The sequence below is a fragment of the Crocuta crocuta genome, unplaced genomic scaffold, assembly GCF_008692635.1.
Source record: "Crocuta crocuta isolate KB4526 unplaced genomic scaffold, BGI_CrCroc_1.0 scaffold437, whole genome shotgun sequence".
Taxonomy (NCBI): Eukaryota; Metazoa; Chordata; class Mammalia; order Carnivora; family Hyaenidae; genus Crocuta; species Crocuta crocuta.
This window is the reverse complement of record NW_027531906.1, coordinates 142,471-162,639: the sequence shown is the minus strand read 5'-3', so window position 1 is coordinate 162,639 and position 20,169 is coordinate 142,471. Positions and strand designations below refer to the sequence as shown.

The 20,169-nt window shown below is 34.1% G+C and overlaps 1 long non-coding RNA gene across 1 annotated transcript in view; it reads left to right on the top strand.

Moving 5' to 3' along the window:
* LOC144240302 (uncharacterized) overlaps window positions 1-12,891 on the top strand; it is a 37,437-nt gene extending 24,546 nt beyond the window's left edge. Inside the window, exon 2 of the long non-coding RNA XR_013337672.1 lies at window positions 12,657-12,891. This is a non-coding gene — a long non-coding RNA (uncharacterized LOC144240302). The remainder of the gene's footprint in view (window positions 1-12,656) is intronic.
* Window positions 12,892-20,169: the final 7,278 nt, after the last annotated feature.

Here is a 20,169-nt window from a genome sequence, read left to right as displayed (position 1 = left end):
GAGTGAATGGATAAGAAAGCAATACCATCTGTGTACTGCCTACAAAAGACTCACATTTATCATCCAGACAGGAAAAAAAAAAGCTAGGGTAACAATATTTGTATTAGACCAAATAGACTTTAAAACAAAGACTGTAACAAGAGATAAAGGGCACTAAACAATCATAAAGGGAATGTTACAATAGGAAAGTAAAACAATTATAAGTATTTGTGAGCCCAACATGGGAACACCCCAAAACATAAAGCAACTATTAACATAATAAAAAGAAAAATATTGGCAGTGATATAATAATAGTAGAGAATTTTAACACCCCACTTAAATCAATGGGTAGAGAATCCAGACCAAAAATTAATAAAGAAACGGTGGCTGTGAATGACACAATGGACCAGATCTAATAGATAGGTTAAGAACATTCTGTCCCAAAATAGCAGTAAACACATTCTTTTCAAGTACATATAGAACATTCTCTAGGATAGATCACATTTGCCACAAAAACAAAGAAAAAAAAAACCCAAATCTCAACAAATTAAAACAGATTGAAATCATATCGTGCATCTTTCCCAAGCACCATGGTATGAAACTAGAAATCAATCACAAGAAGTCTAGGCAGAATACAAACACATAAAGGCTGAATAATGTACTTCTAAAAAACTAGAGGGTCAACCAAGACACCAACAAGGAAATATAAAAATACAAGGTCCAGATACAATGGTCCAAGATCTTTGGCATACAGCAAAAGCTTTTCTAAGAGGGAAGATGGTAGCAATACAGATCTACCCGAAGAATCAAGACAAATCTTAAACAACCTAACCTTATATCTAAAGGGTCTAGAAAAGGAAGGAAGCCTAAAGACAAAAGAAGGAGGAAATTAAACAGATTAGAACAGAAAGAAATAAAATAGAGACCAAAATAAACTGAATGGAATGGATCCATTAAGCCAGGAGCTGGCTCTTTGAAAAGATCAACAAAATCTATAAACCTTAAGACAGACTAGAAAGGAAGGAAAGGAAGGAAGAAGGAAAGAAGGAAGGAAAGAAGGAAGGAAAGAAGAAAATTCAGATAAAACATGAAATGGAGGAGAAAAGTAACAAGCAATACCAGAGACATACAAAGGATTCTGAGAGAATATTATGAAAAATTATATGCCAACAAATTGGACAGTCTAGAAGAAACAGATATATTCCTAGAAACATACAACCTTCTCAAACTGAATCAGAAAGAAATTTGTAGTAGACTGATTATTGGCAATGAAACTGAATCAATAATATAAAAACTCCCAGCAAAAAAAGTATAGGATCAGATGGCTTCATTAGTGACTTCTACCAAATATTTTAAGAAGATTTAATACCTATTCTTCAGAAATTAATGATACCTATTCCAGAAAATACAAGAGGAAGGAAAGCTTCCAAATTCATACTAGAAGGTTGGCATTACCCTGATACCAAAACCAGATAAAGACTACCAAAAAAAAAAAAAGAAAAGAAAGATTTATATATGCTTTGTTATAACATTCTTCTGTGTAATTTCCTTGTCACCATAACATATTTGTAACCACTTTAGAAATATGAACGACATTCCTTCAATTTACATTGAATCTCTAAACTGGTGGGACTGTGGGACCTTATTTCATACTGCCATGGTCTTGATTTAAGTAACTATAGATCTCTGTCTTATGTTTTCAGGCTTCCAGAAGCCTTATAGTCTTTTTCTTCAGGTGCCTTTTTTTTTTTTTTTTGTCCTAAAATATTATCCTTCAAAGAGAGATTTGTTGGAGATGGTGGATTTGCTTCACACTGTTTAATGCAAGGTCTCTGCCCAGGAGAACTGCCTGGTGATTGCTTAGCAGTAATCCCGTAAGTCTTCAATTAAATTCGGTAAATAAAACAAAGGAAAGCAACAACAACAACAAAAACCCTTCTGCCTAGGCTTCCTGAGTATTTTTGCATTGCACATCTGAATAAAACTAATGAACTTCACAGAAATACTCCTATTTATTTTGTGCTTTGAAATACTGCTTTAATACAACAGAACAAAATTACCACATTATTTTTATTGGAAAATATTATCTCATATCCCAAATCATCCACTTTTCCATATGTAGTTAATCATCCAGTTAAAAAAAAAAGATTTTTGTTAAGGTAAAAACTATACCCATCGAATTTGAATTTTTGAATCATTGAAAAATATTTTGAAAAGTGTTGGAAGTAATAAAAATGAGCTCTTTTACTCGTGGTCTTATTGTCTTATTACCTATCCTTTTTGAATCCATAGTTCTGTTTCTTTTTTTTTTTTAATTTATTTATTTTTGAGGGAAAGAAAGGGTGAAAGAACATCTGAAGTGGGCTCTGTGCTGACAGCACAAAGGTGAAGTCAGATGCTCAACTACTGAGTCACCCAGGTGCCCCCATAGTTCTGTTTCTTTTTTTCTTTTTTTGGTATTTTTTTAATGTTTATTTATTTTTGAAAGAGAGAGACAGAGCCTGAGCTGGGGAGGGGCAGAGAGAGAAATACACACAAAATCCAAAGCAGGCACCAGGCTCTGAGTTGTTAGCACAGTGAGCCGCTTAACTGACAGAACCAGGTGCCCCACCTACCCCCTCCATAGCTCTGTTTCTTGAGCTAAACTGATGCTAATACTTAATTAGGGAATTGCTTTATTTTTTACTTTAAATATGATATATTCTACTGCCTAAGATAGCTTCTTGTAGCCACCTTTAATGATTCTGTTATACACATGAATATTATACTTGGTTTGGAGATCTGTCAAGCACAGGATAAATGGCATTTTTCCATCTGACTAATATTTGCACACAGTGGAACATTTTTTAAGCTCTAATGGAAGCTTCAGGTAAAAACACCATATTCTTAATCAGAGGTGTGTATATCAGGGTACTGAAGCAAGAACAGACAAAGTAACATGTTTAGGATTAGTATAGAAGAAATCAGGGTCAAAAAATGCATAGTTTCAGGTCCACCAGGGACATATATTAAGGAAATTGCAAAAGCTACTATCCAGAAAAGTAACTGCGGCTAGAGAACAGAATACAGTCAGCTATCAAGAACCGCTTGCACGGTTTGATTGCAAGGAAGCTTGCTATATTAAGTTTAGTGATTACCTTTTTGATTAGGATGATTCCAATTTGGTTATTCCAGTTTTTAGTGGCATTTACATATCACTTTTTAAAAGTAATCCTTGGTTACTGAATTTGAATCAGTTATTTTTTCAGACTTATTTTAAAGGTGTTCTAGTCTAACTTTTACTTCTCCCTACCAGTCATTTTGTAAGCCAATCATCTTAAGTAATGAGAGCAGACTTCTTAATCGGCGCTATTCTTCAATCCTGACAATACCGTTGACAATGCAATAATGCCAAAATGATAGGGCTTCAATTTAACCTTATATTCAGACTTCACATTAAAATAATGGTGTGTCTAGAGATCTATGTGTCCATTATAACCAGGATAGATCTATACTTAAGTGCCATAGGCTTTGAAAAACAGAAGCAGTTGGAGTCATTTTGTAAAGGACTGTGCTACAAGTCAAAATTCCCTTAGTGGCCCAGAAAATTAATACAGATTCATAATCAGTGCTTCTTAATCAGTTTCTCCAGAGCCATAGGTGTAGGTGTCCATGATAAATGAGAGCTCCTTCACATTGGCTATATTAATCATATATGGGACAGAATAAAGTGGGTCAACAAATTTATTTTAGAGCCTATATTTATGTGAACAATTCCTAAATATTCTTCATGCAGTGTAGAAGAAATCAGTTGTTATTTCTCATTTGAAATAACTATTTTCTTATGAAATTTTGTGATCAGGTAACTCATACCAACAGAAATAAGTATCATGAAATCCTCAATTTGCATACTACTGCCATATCAGCATCCCATGACTTGGGTACAAAGTTAATTGTATAATTTAGTAAACCTTCCAAAATTTTAGTGAAATAGATACAACAAAATCAATACCTGGCAAGGTAGGTGTCATTGGTCATTTGAGTCACATGCTGCTTTTTCCTGACATGAATATATACCAACAGTGTTTATATTCCTAGGCAGGAATCTTTGGCTGATTGGTTTAATGTCAGCATTTTCTTTAGAAAAAGGGTGTGATCAATACAAGAGACATTGTCCTAGCATAGATATCTCAATTCTAAGAATAACAAAAGGATTTTTTCTTACTGCCTTTGTTTCAAACAAAAGTATTCCTTAAAAAAAATTTTTTTTTAATTTTACAGAGAGAGAGAGAGAGAGAGCACGTGTGTACACACACATGATTTGGGAGAAGGGCAGAGAGAGAGAAACCCTATGTGGGGTTTGATTAAATGATCATGAGATCATGACCTGAAATGAAATCAAGAGTGAGATGTTCAACTGACCCAGCCACTCAGGCACCCCTTAAAGAAAAGTATTCTTAATTCATAAGATTAAGCACCTATGAGTTTTCAGGCATTTTGTTAGGTTCTGACAATACATATAAAATGACTATTATTTTTAAGTGGCTTATGGAAGTAAGATCCAGAAATAAGATCATCAAGTACTTAGACAATTACAATACAATGGCAGTGTATTAAGACTACGGATTAGGTGGTTAAGCATCCAACTTCGGCTCAGGTCATTATCTCACGTTTTGTGGGTTCCAGCCCCGCGTCAGGCTCTGTGCTGACTGCCGGCTTGGAGCCTGGAGCCTGTTTCGGATTCTGTGTGTCTCTCTCTCTCTGACCCTCCCTAGCTCACACTCTCTCTCTCTCTCTCTCTCTCAGAGATAAATATTAAAAAAAAAGACTACAGATTAGGTACAATAAAAACTGGGATGGGGTGAATAAGGGAAGTTTCGGGAGTAAGAAAGTGCTACATGAGCTAAGTTATGAAAAACTAATGGGGGCCATCTACAAAAAGAGAGGGTTGTATGAATGGTATGTGCCAAGTTAGAAGGAAGCACACCTACAAAATCAAAGTTGAGAGAAAATGCGGTACAATAGAAAATCTAAAAGTTGGTTACTGTAAAAGAAGATGGACATCCTGAAATCTTTAATAAGTGTCTTGAAGGTGTTGATCTTACAGCAAGAAAACACTAAACATCCTAATTATAACTGGAATATCTCAAAAAGATTTTCTCTAGGTCTTCCTAGAAAAAGTCTCAAGAGCAAAAGAAAGGCTTTCACTTAGAATATAAAGGTTCTCTGGTTTCTTTTTAGGAGTTTTTTCCCCCCAAAACTGGGGAGAGTCAACAGGTGCCCACAACAAGGATTTCAAAGATATGCAGTTATGTAGAGTTGATATCATGAATAAGGGTGAATTTTAATTCTAGCATATGAAATGACTTTTGAATCTCACTCACATATTAAGTGTTAGGACTCACAAAATTCTTTGAGAGTTTCCAGTACATGTAATATTTTCATTTCTAGTCTACTCAAGGATTTATTGAACACTTTTGCAGTAAGTACTACCAAGGACAGGGATACAAAATGACACAGTATATGGAAGTATCTCCTCAGAGAAGGTTAGCAGCAAGAGAAGAATCGTACATAATATATGGAATAAAATACACGAGAAATGAGTAATTGCTATAAGAAACTTTGGAAGACTTAAAGAAGTTACATTTGAATTTAACCTTGGGGATTTTGAAAGACAAATGTTGGGACCAAAAGCAATCTTAGGACCTTAAACAGAGACTCCAAGGCTGAGTAACTCTTATTTTCTATGTAGCAGCCTGAATTGTATGAAACATTAAACTAATAATATTGCCCTTCTACAGAAGAAAGAGAAAAGACACACAAGGATACTTTTTCAAATCCTAGATGGCTAAGTTTTTCAAGTTCCTCTGTGTTCATTAGAGACAAAATTTTATTTCTAGTTTTAGATAGAGATAAAACCCTAAACTGAAAATATGGCATTACTCAGAGATGCTTGCCTAAAATACTTGTGAGCTGATTCTACTTCTAATCCCCATGGTTATGTGAAAAATTAAGACCATTAGGCTCTACATAATGAAGACAGCCTTCACAACTTGCGACTATTTTGATGGATTATAAAATGTATCCTTGCTTCAGGTGGCATTACCTACTGCAGAATTTACATTCTATGCTCTTAAATTGGAAATACATTCATGGACATGAATTTTAACATCTTAAGTGGAAAATGGCATTTCTATGTGGATCTGTGAATATTCTGTAATGTTCAATTCTTGTTGTCATAAACTTTCTATCAGAACATTTAAGAAAACATTTGCATTAGAAAACATTATTTTATTCAATGACATATATGAATATGGTCTATTTTGAGCTATTATAAATGTTAGATTTCATTAGAGAAACTTCACATAACCACTCTATTTATGAAATGCACTGTTCAAAATATCTAAGGAATTACCAATTTTGTTGTTGTTGTCGAAAGGTTCAACAATACTGTGATAGAAGCAGAAATGTATTAGGTCTTTTGATTCAAAATTTAACTAGTAAGTCACTAAGAATGTACTTTTAGTCATTTTAGATTTTTAAATATTAAACTGAGGACCACATTCACCATTACGAACAGAGAACAGCTATATTTAAGGATTCTTATTTAGCTTGCTTGCAGAAAGAACAAAGGTGTCAGGCATATGAACCACAGCAAAGAGATTTTGCAAAATATCTCTTCAATAATAAAAGAGAATCTCTTTAAAATAAAAGAATATCTTGCATGGGAATAGCACTCTATTTTTACACAGAACTGCACAATATTTATTATTCTCTTTGATCCGGTCAACAATACTACAAGAATGCAAGGCAGAAGCTACTATTCATTTTTGTATTAAAAATGAAAAAATGGAATTAAAAAATTAAATGAGATAAAGTGAATCACCCTAGGATTAATTCTTAGTAAGCTATATTTACTGGTACTAGAAATCTGCAGTGTTGTCTTAATAGCATGTTTATTTTTAAATCACCCATATTTCCTCAGCTTCTATGTTTGCTTGCCTTTAACAGCCTGCATCTGTGACTCTGGAGACTGCCACAGGGCTATAGGAACTACTCTGCCTGCATCAAAAACAAAATGTTAGGATTTTATATCTCTCCTGAGATGGTTCAGAGTCACTGACTAGGCAGAGAGTCTAGCCCAGCTCCCTTACTTGAGTCCAGGACAAACTGAGGTGTAATTTATACTCTAGAGTTCCCTGTAAGTCAGAGAGATCTTAGCAGTTTCTCTGTAATCACAGCCCTGGATTTTTCCACTTCTTAGTCCTTTGGCCAGCTCTTACTTGTTACCGGTTACTGTTGGGAGCACTTCCTTAATAAATTACTTGCACAGAAATTCACATCTCAGAGGTTTGATATTTTGCTTGTTGGTTCTTTGTTTGTATTTTTTCCTCCAGAATCCAGACCAGGAAATAAACTAAGGAAGTTGAGAAATGTAAAGTTTAAATATCTAGTATAAGAAGGCATATTTCATATATGAGGAAAATAAAAATCATACTTAAGCATCATTTTTCTTTCAGTTGTTTCATGACAAAAGAGTGGAATATAAGTATTGATGCTTTTACTTTGCCATAAATTTACTTTCCTTTAATTTAAATCCCAGTTAGTTAGGATATAGTGTAATAATTGTTTCAAGAGTAGAATTTAGTGATTTATTTCTTACATACAACACCCAGTGCTCATCCCAACAAGTGGCCTCCTTAATGACTATCATCCATCTAGCCCATCACCTGCCCCTCCCTCTGTCAACCCTCAGTTTGTCCTGTGTATTTAAGAGTCTCTGAACCTTTCTGAGCCTGTATTTTCATCTGTACACTGGGAGATAATAGCAACTGCTCACACTGTTGCATATAGGTATTGTGAGGATAAAATAAATAGAAAAATATTTTATCAACTGTAAAATGTTCAACAGAGGTTCTCAAAATGTAAAAAATAAAACATAGATTCCCAGGTTCAACAAACCTTCTCCTCAAATGCACAATTCTCATTTAGGGAAGAATTCAGGAACCTGCATTTTTAACAAACACCCTAGTTGATTTAATGGAAGACTGTCCAAGCTATATACTTTGAGAAACCTTGAACTGTTGATGAAATGGTGTCATCATCATCTACAAAGAATAGTCTTAATCTCCTTATGAGTTCTCCGTATAAAATCTAATGTTTTGGTATAGTGTTTTAACATTATTAATTTATTTTCCCCATTATCTTCCCCTTACTTCTTAGCTGACACTGGAAAAATTTTTATAATTTACTCAAGGAAGTAATATGAATCAAATCTAACAAAAAGACTAAATGAGCACACCAGAAAACACTTGAAAATGACCAGGAGGAAGTTCTTAAAAATTAGCTTTGAATTATTTTTCATACAGATAGTGCCTATTAATGAGTCATTAATATTAAAAAGTTTAGTGAAAAATAACATTGTGCCAGTTCAAAACATGAATTCACCTATAGCACTCTTCAAGCCATGAACATCATTACCCAAATTAGATAAGAAACATGCAAAGCTTGAAGTAATTATAATTTCTAAGTTTTGGATCTTGTGGAACTATTGTAGTTCAAATGCATTCAGAGAATGTACACTGATGCAGAGATTATCAGTTAGATATAATACTGTCTATTATTGCCAATTGGTGCTTTCTGCCTTTAAAACGTACTCAAGAGAAGCAGGCTTCAGTTTAGCTGACTTCAATTCTATGTATCTAAATGCCAAAATACTATATAAAATAATTTAAATGTCTATTTTCAAACATATACTTCTATTTTCTTACATTTATGCAGGATACCAATTATTCTAGTTAGCAAACTTTGTACTGCTAAACTGCAAAACAGCAACTTAGCTTCTTTTAAGAGAAATAAATGTAGTATATACTTTCTTGGCATATTAAGTGATTTCATGCTCTGTCCATTCTGATGGCTCCCAAATTTTTATCTCCAGCACAGAATCCTCCTCAACTCTGGATTTCCATAACTAACTGCCTAAATAATGTGTGTTATACTCATCTCAAAATTAACAAGTCCAACTAAATTCTTGACATACCCCTTAGTATGCCCCTTCATCCCAGTCCTATACATCATTCTACCAGTTGCTCATGACCAATGAGTAACTAAAAAGCCAAAAATAATAAGTGTGGACTCTTAAGTTATTCACCTCTTTATCTCATACTCAGTATCTAATTTGTCTCATTGTAGTGATTTGTTGAAATATGTTAAACATACCATGCCATTTCCCAAAACTTTTCAGTGACTCTTCATTAAATGAAGATGTGCTCTAATAAGCAAAAGATGCATTTGTAATCTCCATAAGAAACGAATAGAACATGACCCAAAACAAGAGAAAACAAATAACTATATTATAAATGTAAACTTGTCTATATCAGCAACTACAGAGTGATAAATGGTATTATACACTGATATAATTTTATAGACAGAAAATCTGTATATATCTGTAAACATAAGTATATAATAAGTACATTAATCTGTATATATCTGTAAACATAATAAGTATCTAGATATTAGACTTGTACAATATATTTTTGTATACCAGAAACAAGTATTTGGAAACTGAAAAAAAATGTGTGTAATGGCATCAAATACTCTATCCAATACATGAACATAAATTTAAGAAATGTAAAAAACTTTTATACTTACAACTACAAAAATTTGCTGCATGAAGAGAGCATCTAAATAAATGGAAAAGTATTTTATGTTCATGGATTGGAAGATTCAATATTGTTAATATGTTAATTTTCCTCAAACTGATTGCAGATTTACTATAATCCCACTCCAAGCTTCAGCAAGACTTTCTTTTGTAAATATTAACAGAGTAAAACTTACAGGGATGTGCAAGGGACTTAGTCAAAATAATGCTAAAAAAGAGAAATAATTGAGGGTCTTATACTACATGATTTCAATCTGTAAAGCTACAAGAATGAGGTTGACACAATGGTACTTGTATAGATCAATAAACAGAATGGACTCCAGCAAGAGACCACAAATTATTTTCAATATAGATGGAAAAGTCATTTAAAAGGACAAATAAAGTATTTTAATTAAATGTCTCTGGAACAACTTTTTGTGTTTGTATATATGCTTATACACATATAAACATACATATGTATATAGGTAGAAAATAAAATTTGACCCCCTAACTTTGCTTACTTTATTCATAAAAATTAGTATTTTACCTACATTGGAAAACTATGTGTGTATATATACACATTTATATATATGTATATATATATGTTTATATATGTATATATTTACATACACTAGAAATAAAACTTAAGTGAATGTTTTTTCTCTTTCAAGAAGGCAAAGTTTCTTAATACAGAAAAGCTATCATAAAAGAAAACACGTAAAAATAGTAATATACCAAATTTAACACATTAGTGATTTGAAGATATCATATAGGAAAGTAAAAATGCAAGCTGTAGAGTGGACATCACATGAGATATATGATATGAAACAAAAAATTGATATGTAACATATATAGCAAACCTCTACCAATTAGGAGAACACACACACACACAAATTCTATGGCCAAAGAGCATATGAAAATTTGGTCAACATGAATACTTATCAGTATTTTGTTTGAAAAACAAAGCCACAATGAATAATGTTAGAATGTGTGATATTAAAAATTTTGATGAGACTGGGTGTTGGCAGGAATGTATAACAAAGCCAATTTTCATAAATTGCTGGTAGTATTGTAAAATGCTCCAGCCTTTTGATCAACTACTGATTTCTTTCAAATTTACACATAAACATGCTCTATGGCACAACAAATCAACTTCTAGGAGCTAGAGAAATAAATCTTCTTGTCTACAAAAGACATGTACAATAATTTTCATAGCAGTTCAATTCATAATAGTCTACAGCTAGAAATAACCCAAATGCCCACAATAGGAGAAAACATATATGAACTTCGCATACTCATAACAAAGGAAGACTCCTCAGCAATACTTAAGGACTATCGATACATACTAATATATAGATGAATTTTAATTTTTTAAAATATCTTATTTATGCTTGAGAGAGAGAGACAGAGACAGACACAAGCAGCAGAGGGGCAGAGAGAAAGAGAGACACAGAATCCGAAAGCAGGCTCCAGGCTCTGAGCTGTCAGCAAATAGCCCCACGTGGGACTCGAACTCATGAACTGTGAGACCATGACCTGAACCTAAGTCAGATGTTCAACTAACTGAGCTACCCAGGTGCCCCAATACATAGATGAGCTTTAAAAACATGTTGGTGAAAGAAGACATAGAAGAGTACATATTACATGATTTCATTTTAAGATGTTCAGTAATACACAAAATTAATTTGTGATGACAGAAATTAGGAGCTACTGGCCCAAGTCACAAGGTGCTTTCTAGAGTGATGGATTCTTTCTCTTGTTTTGGGTAATGGTCATATCATGTTTATATTTCTCAAAATTCCTTTTACTGATTTTAAATTATAACTCAAAATACTACTTTTAAAAACAAAAAATGAGATCTAGAATTATCATCAAGTATATAAAAACAGCTCTAGAATTAAGTGTCAGATCATAATACTCTTTATAAACTCTTAAGAAGACAAATAAGATTGGTAGCTGTACACTTTGGAAGAATTCTGAGGTACTTCTTCCACCAGCTTATTGTCTGATTTTTTTGAGCACATTTCAGTCAAAATAGGGATCGATTGATTTTCTTTGGAAGTATTTAGGATATGGCCCTCAGAATTAACTGAATTTAAGTCTTTGATTACTTTAAGTACATTGGTAGATTCTCACCGTAATACCACAGAGAAATTTCCAGTAATTTATCTCAAACAACAGCAGCAGCAAACCAAAAACCAAACCAAACCAAACCAAAAAAACCCCATCAGTTTCAGTTAGGTAAAAAATACCCAAACTGAAATTAAGTCAGACTCAAATTCTTTTGAAGCTTTTCTGAGCTATGATCTCCTGGTTCATATCTAAAATTTGGATTTAAAAAGCATTTAAATATTTAGCAATCTACACAGGTATCTTAGCTTGGAATTATTCCTCAGCTTCTGGGTACTAATTTGTAGGGATCAACATATATTTTCCATCTCTGACACTTGTATAACTCTTGAAATTTCTTGTTATTCTTTATGTGGACCAACCGACCAACCAACCAACCAATCAACCAACAAACCAGTCTGATGCAATGGGGAAAAAATACATGATCATTCACAATATTTTTCTGATAGGTGCTGCACAACAATTGTTAATAATAGATATCGTTTCCTTACTCAACTCTTTTCTACTTAGAATGGAAATAAAATGCTTTACATCTTTGCAATCTGAGGCACTGATTCTCTGGATAGGATTGGTAATAATTATTGCAGCCAGCTCTAATACATTGCAAATGTCATTGTTCCCCAAAACTCTTTTCTCAAGAGACAAACACTGTTGATTTAGCTGCTTGTCAGTAGTTTTTCATGGCTTTTGTCAAGTTTTATAATATCTCAATCACATTTCAAGGGCTAACGAGTTTTCATCTCTCCTGGATTTCTTACACACATTATTTCAGAGCCTCTGAGGTTCAATATATCTTACAAACATAAGTCTTTTCCTGTTTCTTGATGACAATTAATGGCTAGGACAATTGATGAAATAGAATTCAAATTTAACATCAACTGAATTCATTGACTGATACCAAATCTTCTTTTTCTCTCCCTTTCCCTAGGTTCTTCACATCCTGAGATGTGTTTGACTATTGCTAAGAGTCTCAACAAATCTTCAGGCTAAAGACCTCTAATCTAGAAATGATGTGGGGATCAACAAACTCAACTTTAACCCTATCAACAAAGGAGAGTGTGGAAGAAGAGAGAGAGAGAGAATAATACACAGACTCATTCTTTTATTCCCTACCAACTTGTGACTGTTGCCTTTGCTGAAATATACCAGATTGAGAAAATTGACTGATTGTATCCCCAAAGAAAACATGGTTTGCTTAACATACAGGGAAGAAGCGGCGATCAAGAATTGGTCAGCGCCTACTAACCCTACACAGAACTGTCAAGAACGTGCAGTGCAAACCTTATTTTTCCTTTTTTCTTTTTAATTCCTCAGGAACTCTGGGAATAAGAGAACCATAGAAATGATACTGGTGTACTACCTCACACTCTTTCTTGAATTGCCATGCAAATCTGTTCATCAAAATTATAGAGTAAAATTTAAATCATTAAATTAAATCATACAATCAGACCTAATCACCTAGGCCATATAATCACAGTTGAAGCATTTTAAACATACCCAAGGTGAACTAATTTAAAAACTTGGTGCTTTTTGGGGGATATATTAACACTTTCATATTTGGAGGACACAGCAACTCCTTACTCTCATTCTTATTAAATATTTATATGCATAACATCAGTGTTTTGAAAATACTCTGTGTGTTATAAAGCCAATATATGGTTTCTCCAAAAGGAAACCATTAAAATAATTGTATATTGAAATGAGGGTTATGGATTTTTAAATTAATTTAACTCCACATATTTACTATTTATAGAAATGGGCACCTGAGTGAAAACAGAGATAGGAATCCAGAAGACTGATGGTGACCAGGATGAAGGTGCCATCAGGCATGTACTGAAATGAGTGGACTCAAGATATACATTGAAGCCAAAGAAATTGCTCATGAATATAACATAGAAAATGGGGGAAAGAACATTCCTGAACCAAGGAGAGGGAAAACTGGGTGTGCCTGGGTGGCTCAGTTGGTTAAATGTCCAAATCTGAATTTCAGTTCAAGTCATGATCTCATGGTTTGTGAGTTTGAGCCCTTTGTCGGGCTCTGTGCTGACAGTGCAAAGTCTGCTTGGGATTTTGTCTCTCCCTCTCTCTGTCCCTCTACTTGCTCTCTCTAAAATTAAACACAGGTTTAAAAATTTTTAAAAAATGGGAAAACTAAAACAAACAAAAACATTTTGGATGTTATACATTTATAAGCTCTGAAGAAAGATTTTTTTTTCCAGATCACTTCATCCCACAAAGAAAACTTCAGCAGGCTACAGGCAGTTCATTAAAGACTGGCATAATCATAGCTTAGTCTGAAGTACATAGATTAGAGACCTGGATTCAGCTGTGTGACCTTGAGGACACCATCTTATCACTCACAGCCTTGTTTCCTCATCTTTAACACAGGTCAAGGATAATGTCTCTACAAAGCTTTTGTAAAGGTCAAAAGAGATAATACATGGAAAAAATGCCATTTGATGGAAGTTAAAGTTGTATTGTGTCTTTTAACTTTTCTGTGTGTTTCTTATCATAATGTCATATCTAAACAGAGCCTTTTATAGAGTTCAGTTTATTTTGATGTAGATTTCAATGATATTAAGATCTATAATATACAAAAATTGTATATATTATTTATTATTAATATTAATTTAAATGATGTATAATTGTTTTATATTAATTATATAACTATATATAATTATTTGTGCGGGCATATACAAAGTATCAAAAGCTAAAACTAAGAAACTTACCCAAGACTTTATTTTTAGGTATAATACTGCTGCAAAGTTTCATGATGAATAAGGAATATGGCAGCAAAGATAGCTCTTTTTTAGACTTATTTATTCTTTTCAATGCTAGGTTGGTTAATGCCTAAAGCTTTGTAGCTAAAGTCTCTGGAGCAGGTCAGTTTTCTGATTTTTTTCCTCTCTGGAATCTTTCCAAGGAGAAAGGCAAAGGCCTTGATCGAACAGCATTTTTCACACTGGCCGGCTCATTCATTTGAATCAGTAGCACTATTTAAGTAAGAATCCAGACAGTGAAAACAGCAGGAGGCTCCTTGAAGGATGCTTCCAGTTGGGAAGATTTTTTTCTGTTTATGTTCAAAAGCATCATGTTAGTATCTCTCTTAGTACTTTCCATTCTCCTTATAATATACATGTGCATGTGTGTCATATCACACACATACACATATATATTTATATATATTTATTTTCATTATATAGCACATGTATTATTATATAAATTTATGTTAATATGCTTTATGTATACCATCACTTTGTAAGTTATTGCTTTCTGTAATAACCTAGCACCTGGCAAGTCAAATTTATTTCATATGAAACAAAGAATTAATGATTACATGGATGGCTAGATAAATGGATAAAATGTTTAGGCAAAACTCTAAATAGTTGAAAAAAATAAGATGAATTTGTTATTTTCATAGTAGGCATATTTATGTAACAGTTACCTCTCTTTAACTTCATATTTAAAAGAGTTTTTATAGCATTCACATTCATTTATTCATTTAATAAATATTTTTAAATAAATTTTTTAAATGTTTATTTTTGAAAGAGAAAGCGCATGTGAGCTGGGAAGGGACAGAGAAAGAAGGGGACAGAGAATCTGAAGTGGGATCTGTGTTGACAGCCAAAAGCCCGATGCAGGGCTCGAACTCACGAACCCTGAGATCATGACCTGAGCTGAAATAAGACTTAATCAACTGAGCTACCCAGGCACCTTCAATATTTTTAAATAACTGCTTTGTCCAAGGTACTCTGCTAGATATTGACAATACAATAGTAAAAATAAAACCAGTTTATCCCATCATAAGTATCATCTTTCAAGATATGCCCTTGAACTAGAGAGTAGATTCATAGCTGATTTGCAAAATAAGTTAATCAAAGCTAACCTTTGCTGTCCTCCCTCACCTCTTTCAAACCTTCCCATCACTGCTCCTTAAGGGTTGGGAGCCTACTCTGATATTTTCATAGTCACCTTGCAATTGCAGTATTTACTGATATGTTTGAAAGTTTTGCAGAGACTACCTTCTCTCCAAGAATACAAATAGAGAAAATAAACTTTTTTCAAACTTTACAGACATTACTTATTTTCTTAAAGTACTGGAGACAGCAGATGACGTAAACTAAATCATTTCATTATCTCCTATGCCAGGTAGATGATTTCTGAAGAGTAGTATATTAGGTGGAATACGTTTTATTGGATACTTAGAAGAAATATACTACACATTTTCCTATTGAAGGAATGAAGTCATAATGATTTAATATTAATAAGGATAAAATGTACATGGTTAAATTTTATAGTACCTCCTCTAATAGACCATAAAATTAAAAGTTATTTGTCTGAGGTGGCCAGGAGTTAGTCAAGTGAGGAGGTTGTATGGTAAGCAAATTATCTTAATTCTTTCTGGCCTAAAAACAAGTTCTGTGGACTGATTCAAATTTTATCTAAGATTTTTTTTAACTTCCATTGTTTTTATGACATTGTTGTTACCAACCAAACATCTTTAAAAAAATATGTGAACCAAAAATTAAGGCAGAAAAAGACCAAAAAGCCATAAAATCTTAAATCAAAGTGGGCATAAATGAAAAGGGAGTGGAGGCAGAATGATTATATTGAAAATATCTTGGGGGCACCTGGGTGGCTCAGACAGTTAAACAGCCGGCTTCAGCTGTTCAGGTCATGATCTCCCAGTTCTTGAGCTTGAGCCCCAGGTCAGGCTGTGTTCTGACAGCTCAGAGCCTGGAGCCTGCTCTGGTTTCTGTTTCTCCCTTTCTCTCTGCCCTTCTCTCTCTCATGCTCTGTCTGTCTCAAAAATAAGTAATAAAAAACATTTAAAAATTAAAAAAAAACATTTCTTGGAGCCACGGTTTCAGAGAATAGAGACTTATGTCTTGACTTAGTAGTTTTCCTAACGGTTTTATTCTAATCACAAAATCTCTAAACTTTTGTTACCTCACTTCCTCATAAGAGCTGTGACAGCATTCACGGTATACTATCTCAGAGAATTACTGCAAGGGTAAATAGGATAAAGGAGATAAATAGATATAAACATGTGTTGGTAAACTTCATAGAACTAATAATTATATATACCTTCAAGAAAGTGGCCATGTGGGCAAGTGAGAGCTGGTACAGAAGCTCAAAGATAAAAAAAGTTTCTAAGAGTGGTGACTAAGTGGCTCAGTCGATTAAGTGTTTCTGACTCTTGGTCAGCTCAGGTCATGGCATAGGGCTCAGTGCTGCTGGTGCAGAGCCTGCTTGGGATTCTCTCTCTCTTCCTCTCTCTCTGCCCCTCCCCTGCTCTCTCTCTCTCAAAATAAACAAATTTTTTAAAAAATTAAAACTTTTCAAAGGTTTTAAGAAAGAGCTAAGAGTTAAATTGTGTCCCCCAACCCTCACTTCCCATGTGGAAGTCTCAATTTCCAGTACTTTCAAATGTGACCTTATCTGGAAATAGGGTTAGGGCAGGTGTGATTAGGTAAGATGAAGTCATACCAGAGTAAGGAGAGCTACGACTGCTGTCCTTATCAAAAGGGAAAATCTGGGCACAGATAGATGGGCATACATACAAGTGAGATGGCAGGAAGAGACAGGGAAAAGGGCAGCCATCTGCAAGCCCAGGAGAGAGACCTCAAAAGGTGCCTACCCCACACCCCTCAGAAGGAACCAGTTCTGTGGACGCTTTCATTTCTGACTTCTAGCTTCCAAAACTGTGAGACATAAACTTATGTTGTTTACACTATATGTTAAACTAGATGTTTAAACCTATGTTGTTTAGGGTTGCAAGGTACAAAACTTCACATTTAACTTTCCAGACTTCTCTACAGACTGTAATTAGTTTTGGGGTCAAATTCTGACCATGACAATATAAAAAGTGCTCCATTGGCTGGAGCTTATAGAAAAGTATGGTCTTCTCATCAACAAAAGACAAATCATTCAACGTTTACCTGTGCCAGTTTGTGGTGCTTTGTTGAAGCAGCCTGAACAGACAGATAAAAACAGAAAAGCCTCGGCCATTTTATGGTGTGAGGAAAGTAACCAAAGAATTGGAAGAGACAATCCTTAGATTTTGTTTTCATACCATGCCTAAAAACCTGGGATGGTCATGACCGTCACTCAAGAACACAGACTGACTGCAGTACTTTGAACATGACATAGCAGCTAAAGTGGTCCCACATTAATTTCTGCTTAAGCTAACGACTGTGCTGTAACAACAGAAAAGTTAAAGAAGCAGTAACTTAAGAATAATGATACAAAAAGAGAGATTCACAAATATGAACAAAGAAAAAGAAAATTTTGACATTAGTATATTTTACAGAAAGTGGAAACTGTTACTATTGTAAAAAGTGTCTTGGAGAGAAAATCCATTCCTCTGCCCTATTCCCATTGCAAGTTGCTTACCATGGTGCCCCAGCTGAGACATTTGTCCTTCTCTTTCTTCCTTTTGTCTCTCTCTCTCTCTCTCTCCCTCTGTCTCTTTTGACATATGAATTAAACAGCATACTCATATAACCTTGCCATTCTTCCATCATGACCATAAAAGGTGATTGCAGACAGCAGGTGGATAGAGCCAGTAACAGTAGCTAATGATTGCTGGCTCACTCAAATTACCTTTCTATGAATAATAGTAAAACTGGAAAAATAAAGGTCATATCTTTTCCCATGAGGACACTTACATCACTGATGGTAGACCCATCTCAGCATTTCTTGACTGTCATCAGTAATGAAAAGTGGCAGCACCAGTTACATATGGTAATTCCAATCTAAAGAGTCATTGAATGATGCATTTGCTTCCCATCAAGGCACCCAGTGCAGCGTTATAGGAAGTTAGAGTTTGTTATTCCCTCATACATCAAAGTCGGCTTGCCAGTATTATATTTATTGACCTGTCCAACTCTTTTTACATGATTGATCACTTTTGCCACCCAAGGGTTTTCCCTGTTGCCCTGTCAGAGCAAAGTTCTCAACAGTGCTTTAAAAATTTAAAGTCCCTTTTACATTTTCCCTGGGAAAATTTGTAATTTCACAGAAACTAGGGACATCTAGTATTGGAACAGACACTGCCTGTGCTACTCAACAGGCCTTCTCCCCCTCATTAGCATCAAAGAAAATCCCTATTTTGTTTAGGACTGCATGGTACACACCTTCACATTTAATTTTCCAGACTTCTTTACAGATTATGAGTTGTTTTGTGATCTAATTCTGACCACAATGATATAAGAAGTGCTCAATTAACTGGATCTTCCAGAAAAGTATCATTTTTGTCATGAACAAAGGACAAATCATTCAACATTTCCTTTGCCTTTCACTGGGCCTACTTCCCTTTTCCTGGTATGCAAACATAATACATTGCAGCAAAACAATCTTGTGAACACGGAAATGGAACCACTCAGTAAAGTTGCTGATGTGAGGTCCCTATGGCATTTCCAGGAACCAAACAATGAGCTTGGAATGGTCACCTCTGAACTCCTCAAGTGAGAAAAATTGCTCCCTATTACATTTAAGTCACTGGCATTTATTTGAGTTTTCTACTATAGGCAGATGAATACAATATTAAAGAGTTCACAGACTCCATGTATAGGTAAAACCATTTTAGAATAGCTGGGCTTTGTAATGATATGTTTTTCAGAGCAACAATTATTTCTACCAAATCAATTTCAAGATCAAAATATTATATTTTAAGAATTATAACTTGTAGACTTTAGAAAACATTGTATATGTAGAGAACTAGGTCTGTTTTCCTCTTTCCTTCTATAATTAAATATGTCACAAAAATCTGACATCTTAATATAGATGGCATAGAAAATGTCAGGTCTCCCTACCTTCGACATGATACCAATGCACTATACTGGGCTTCCTTCCCTCCAGGTTCCAAGTCCCTCTCCAGTAATAATTTAATCCCCAGAGAGGTTCATCATGATGAATTCAAGTGTGAAAGGTGAGAGGGAGGGAAAAAAGAACCAACAGACAATAAGGTATCGACTTCCTCGGTTTCAGGAATTCACACTAATAAATCTCAGCAACACAGGAATGTCCTGCATATTATATTATACTATGTATAGTACATAATATATAATGCATAATATATAATATAGTGATAATGTATTTATGTACTTAGTTTATGGAAATACATCTCTTCTCTGTCATAGTGCTTTATTTTCCTAATTAGTTCACATATGTTCAGTGGCACAAACCCAAGGAAATAAGCCATAGGCATTTGTTGATAAAAATAACTATACCTTGACTTCTCCACTCATAAACATCTCCAAAAGATATTTTCTGATTCTGACATCTCAAAGATGACTACAACAGATTTTTTCCCCCTAATGTACGTATTGATGAGCAAAGTTACCACTATCCATTTTATTACATCTCTGAAAGAAAAAACTAATTTTAAGTGCTGATCATGTAAGTGCTGATCATTAAATATCTATGTATAATTTAGA